The following is a 6,093-nucleotide window of genomic DNA, read 5'->3' as shown; positions in this document are numbered from 1 at the left end:
TCCATCCCATGGGGAATGGGAGCAGTAACAAAGGTGTTGCGTTTATATTTTTGTTCAGTGTATAAGAGCAAATCTGAGCAAGACCATGGACTTTCTTTTTTCTCAAGTCCACGTTTGTTTTTTTTCTAAAACTTAGTGCCAAATAAAAAGATGAGCTATCCTGGATGCTTGGTTTGCAAATGTAGTCAATAAAATAGCGATACACGATTGTATCCCTACGCCAAGACTGAAAGTGGTGGTTCCATGGTGTAATGGTTAGCACTCTGGACTCTGAATCCAGAAATCTGAGTTCAAATCTCGGTGCAACCTGTATTTTGGACAGGGGTAGCTCCCCACTGCTTCTTTGAGTGAACTGGTTAAATGCAGAGGACTACAACATTTCCCATGTGTGGGATTATAAGGGTTGAAAAATAAAGTTCAAATTAAAAATGTTCTCTCAACCACAATCCTGAAAGTTGTGAGAAAGCCTCAACTCCGGTAAAAAAAAAAAATTAACTTTTGAGTATTTTTTCCAAAAAACAAAAAAAACCCCAAAAGAGATGATTTCCTTGACAGTAGATGGAATCATCATAAATAATTTATGACCATTTAAAATCCTTTGCCAAACTCACAGGTACTCAGAACTTTTTTTCCTGGATGTCTTAGCGACTCCTTTGGATCTCAGCAGGATGACACCATGAAAGCAAAGAGAACACAACCGCAGATGTCAGAGGTTCAAATAACACAAGTTCCACCAGTCGTTTCTACTCATTGGTGCCTAATCTGGAAACTGAGAGTCTATTTTTATCTGTTTGATGATGTGATGAACTTTTTCCCCATGACTGAACAATTAAATTGTTCAACAAGTATTTCACTTTCTTATTGGGCACTGCTTTAAACACCTTAGCACCCAACAGGTTACTGGGAAAAAAAACCCTATAACTTAGCTATAGGGTCAGGTTTTACCTGGATACTAAAAAAGCATATTTTCAATAAGCAGAAGATAACTCTTTTTTACTATGAGATATCAATTTGGGTGTGTCAATTAATTAAAGGGGTAGATGTAAAAATGAACCTAGACCTAGGCCTAAACCAGTTAACTGGACACCTGATGGATGTCAACACGGCCAAACCAAACCTGAAGCAGAGACAAGGAGGAGTTGGGGAAGGATAAAATGAGGAATAAAAACTATGACAGAGTCAAGTTTGAATAAATCTGAATGGAGTCAGATGGAGAATAAGCAAAGAGGATATGAGAACAGAAGACGGCTTTAATGAGGTGTGATAGATACCTGGAAAGGGGGCTGTTGATTATTATACCTCACTCAACAATGTGGTATATGATTGTGTGTGTGCACGTGTGTGTACGTGCGTTTGTGTGTTTATGTGGTGTATTTGATGTTAAGGTGAGCTGATCAGTCACTGGAAACTCCCCCGTATGTCCCTCGCTACGAGCTGTTTAAGGTCAGTTCGTCCCCGTGGCAACATGGAACGTCAGTGAACTCCCCTACCATCACCGCCACTGCTCCCAGAAACCACAACACGACTCTGGCCAAATGCCACTGTCTGTGCGTGTGTGTGAGTGAGCGTGGATGTACACGCATTTGTGTGTTTCCTGAACTCTGACAAATGCCACTGACCGGTGACACTATCAAGCCAAACAACAGGGTCTTGGTAGGGTTTTCAGATCGTGTTAGGAGCGCTGGCTTTACAAAGTCGAGGCCACGCTCACACACAAACATACACTAACAGCAGCCAGCTTTTTCTTTTACCCTTCTTTGCTACTGCTATTTAATTTTTTTCCAAAAGTTTATACTAGTGTGTGTGTACCTGATATTTATGTACAATATGTGTGTTGTCCTAGATAGACACACACATACACAATCTGCCAAATGCACAGGTAGTAAACTAATTGGACTTTAGGCCATGCATTTACTTCATATGCATTAATGTGACTGTGCATATAACCGTGGCCCTTCTCATTTGCCTCCAGTGACAGGCTCGCCTCTCCTCGCTAATACTAACACGATGCTGCTTAGCTTCTAATTAAGATGTATGAGTCACCATGTCCGCTTGTGTGCGTGTGTGAGAGAGAGAGAAAGAGACAGAGACTGTGTGTGTCTCATCATCATAGTCTGCCACACATGAATGGTGCTGTCCGCGTTGTGTTTGGCAGGGTTGAATGGTTTTGCGGCCAGGAACGTTGTCTAATTTAAGATGTCACACATGCTCGGTAGCTCATTTACGCAAGCCGCGCACGCACTCACTACACTGTAGTAGCAGGCGACAAGCGCCCATCCAAAGGCCATACACACACATGCACAAACTTGTGCCACGGAACATCTTGATGGACAGACAGTTGGGCGAGGGGGTGTTGATGAGACATACACACAAATGTCATCTGTTTGCGAACCCACACACATGAAAATGCACCACTTTTTAGAAACAGCAGCCACTGTGCCTTCAGTTCCCTGGCAGGGTGATTACTACTTTTATCACTATGCTCATCATCAATCATCAGCCCACAGACACATGCATGGTGACAAAAGTGCTCCAGCTCCTTAACACACATGTAACATTCTTGTTAATTGCTGTGTCTTATGAGCACAGATACACATACAAGGGGATGGAGTGAAAGTCAAAAATTCTGATAAGTTCTTTTTTTTTTTTTAATCGCGTGAGTAAAAATGGAAATATTTTCATTACCGAGAACTAAAAATGTTTGGGTGTACTTTTAGTTACAGTCAGTGTCAGGTGCAACTCCACAGCAATATAATATGTGTTAAATGGTCACCATCCTGCACTACTGTTCTAAATAACAACATAGCAGTTACTAATCAACCAATACTGACATTTAAACTGAGTTTATGTGGAAAGAGAAAATGTATGGTGACCTAAAACCTTTCAAGAATTAAAATTACTTCTGATTAATTCCATGAAGGATAAAGAATGAAAACTGCTCAGACCAGAAACAACAATCCATCAGCGTGAACACAGCACCAACTTGTCACTGATCAGAGGTGGGAAGTAACAACGTACAAAGCAAACATCCTGCAAACCAAACCAAGCTATGCTAACTTTGTGTTATTCAAATGCGAAGCACTGTGTTGGACTGGTACATCTGGTTGAATTGTGTAAATCCACATAGACACTAAACACTACCCTGAAAGACCCAGTGGATCTCACATTAGAAATGATTGTGATTACTGAGTTGTGATCCTTTGGTTCATTTTTAAATTGAACTTTCACTGCTTTTGTCCTACATAAAAGATTCAAACGGAGTACATTCTTCTGAAATAGAATTCAGATTGCATTGTCATGTAACAATGTTATTTTATACGAAAATAGTTAGTAGGATTGTCCTTCGAGGAGCTACTGTTTACTTTCTCAATTTCTTACTATAGCTTAATTTTTAAAAAGTATCAGTTCCTGCCGCAAGTGGAGGAGTTCAAGAATCTCGGGGTCTTGTTTCCGAGTGATGGGAGAAGGGAGCAGGAGGTCGACAGACGGATAGGTGTTGCGGCCGCAGTGATGTGGACGCTGCACCGGTCCGTCGTGGTGAAGAGAGAGCTGAGTGTAAAAGCGAAGCTCTCAATTTACCGGTCGATCTACGTCCCTACCCTCACCTATGGCCACGAGCTGTGGGTAGTGACCGAAAGAACGAGATCGCGGATACAAGCGGCGGAAATGAGCTTCCTCCGAAGGGTGGCTGGCCCCTCCCTTAGAGATAGGTTGAGAAGTTCAGCCATCTGGGAGGGGCTCAGAGTAGAGCCGCTGCTCCTCCACATCGAAAGGAGCCAGCTGAGGTGGTTCGGGCATCTGACAAGGATGCCTCCTGGGCGCCTCCTGGGTGAGGTGTTCCAGGCATGTCCCACCTGGAGGAGGCCCCGGGGCAGACCCAGGACACGCTGGTAAGATTATATCTCTCGGCTGGCCTGGGAACACCTTGGTGTTCCCTCGGATAAGATGGAGGAGGTGGCTGGGGAGAGGGAGGTCTGGGCTTCTCTGCTTAGGCTGCTGCCCCCGCGATCCAGCCCCGGATAAAGCGGAAGAAGATGGATGGATGGTATCAGTGTCATATATTTGGTAGAAGAACCACCTTTTTAGTGAAGTGCTCTATGTGAGTTTGGTATCAACTTTGTGGTATAACCTAATCAGTCCTATTAGGGTTTGTTAATACTGATGACTAATATTTTTCTTGTTTTATTCTCTGGACATAAGAAAGAAGACATTGATGTACTAACTCAGTGTTTCCCAAACTTTTTTTGTTAGGCCCCACTTAGTTTTACAAGAAAAATCTTCACCCCCCCCCCCCGCACAAACACATCCTCCAGCCTCACACACCCATATTTTATATTCAAACTCCACTGTGGTTTATTTCACACCTCAAAGATTTCGTAAACAATTAAACAAATAAAAGTAAACTGCAATAAATTACAGGTAGCAATGAAATAAACTACTGATTCTTTTACGCTACGTCCACACCTACACGGGTATTTTTGAAAACGCTGCTGTTTCTATGCGTTTGGGTCTTTCGTACACATGTAAAGGCAAAAACATAGTTTTTCAGTGATTTTAAACGCCGTTTACGTGTGGACGAGTAATACAGAGTTTGTCACGCAACGTCAAAGGTATGTGCCTTTTTTCTGTGCGCATGGTGTAATTATTTTACGTGTAGTTGTTTTTTTCCTGTGTAATAATATTCAACATTGCTATCAATACATTTTTCAAAAATGGGTTTAAAAACATAAACAACTGTGGGATACTGTTTGTAAGTGGTTTGGACAGGGGGAACAAATTATGGCAGGATCAGCCTGATGTTATTTGTATCCCAATGTAACTTTACTGTATAAAGAGCAAACATCTCCAAAATGTCAGGAGTAGTTAGTCACTACAACAAGTGTTTGTGAACTAAAAATAAAAAATGTGGGATACTGTTTGTCTGTGATTTGAGAGCCCAGCGCTGCTCCCGACGCAGGGAAAACAAATTCTGTCACAGAGACCCACCTTGGCACTTGTGCAGGTGAAGCCAAAGGAAAGATATGCTTCATCATATTTTCTAGTCTTTGGTTTGGAAACATATTCAGCGATGCTTCATCTCTTGCTCTGCGTTTGTGTGGGAGCCCTGTCAAAAAGCTGTCCATTATGCTAGCAGTGTCCAAGCATTCTGGGTTTTTTTTTTTCCTTTTCATCCCCCCCTCCCCCCCTTTGGGAACCTCTGTACTAACTAGTGAAGACAGTGTGTTGAGAAGATGGAAGAAGTAGATTGAGGAGCCAATGAATTTAGAAAATGAGAGTGAGAGGAGGATGGATGGAGGATAGTTAGTGGAAGTGAGAGAAGCTAAGAAGAGGATTTAGAGTGGAAAGGGTTGGTTCAGATGACATACTAGTACAGGTAGGAGATATCCTTTTTAACCAGATTGTTTAACATAATCTTGAGGAGTGACAGGATGCCTGAAAAAGGCGAAAAAGTGTATTATACCAATTTCCAACAACAAGGTTGATGTGTAGAGCTGAGTAACTACAGAGATAAAGCTGATGAGCCACAACATGAAGATATGGGAACGAGTTGCTGAAGTAGAAGTGACACATTAGTCAAAGGTGGGGGTGGGATTACATCAGAGATCAGCTCTGATACACTTCATGTTTGCAGTGGTGAATGGATAGGTTGACTCATGACGTCTCTGTGGACTTTGACGTTTGCAGATGACACTGTGAGCTGTAGTGAGAGATCACAGGTGAAAGAGAGCCCGGACAGGTGCAGCTGGGCTCTGGAGAGAAAAGGGACAAAACTCAGTAGAAGCAAGCCAGAATACATCTGCGTGAATGTGTGGGAGACAGGTGTACCAGTAAAGCTGCAAACAGCAGAGGTATTGGAGGTAAGATGACTTTAAATACATGGGATGAACCACCCGAATCAATGTACACTCCACAAGAGAGGTGAAGAAGCGAGTGCAGGCAGGGTAGAGTGGGTGGAGAGGAGTGTCAGGGGTGATTTGTGAAAGGGAAGCTTTACAAGATGGCAGCAAGACCTGCTATGATATATAGTTTGGAGATGGTTGCACTGACAAAAACACAGGAGGAGGAGCTGGTGGTGGCAGAGTTGAACATTTT

At 42.6% G+C, this 6,093-nt stretch overlaps 1 non-coding gene across 1 annotated transcript; it reads left to right on the top strand.

Annotated features, from left to right (window-relative positions):
• Positions 1–237: 237 nt before the first annotated feature.
• trnaq-cug (transfer RNA glutamine (anticodon CUG)) lies at positions 238–309 on the top strand. Its single transcript has one exon. It is a non-coding gene; the product is annotated as a tRNA-Gln (tRNA).
• Positions 310–6,093: the final 5,784 nt, after the last annotated feature.

This window comes from Aulonocara sp. 'chitande type north' Nkhata Bay, linkage group LG5 (assembly GCF_057382095.1).
Source record: "Aulonocara sp. 'chitande type north' Nkhata Bay isolate Kocher_YH1m ecotype deep benthic linkage group LG5, A_spYH_male_GT1.1, whole genome shotgun sequence".
Lineage (NCBI taxonomy): Eukaryota > Metazoa > Chordata > Actinopteri > Cichliformes > Cichlidae > Aulonocara > Aulonocara sp. 'chitande type north' Nkhata Bay.
The sequence above is the reverse complement of the archived record's forward strand: the minus strand, read 5'-3'. Positions and strand labels throughout refer to the sequence as shown.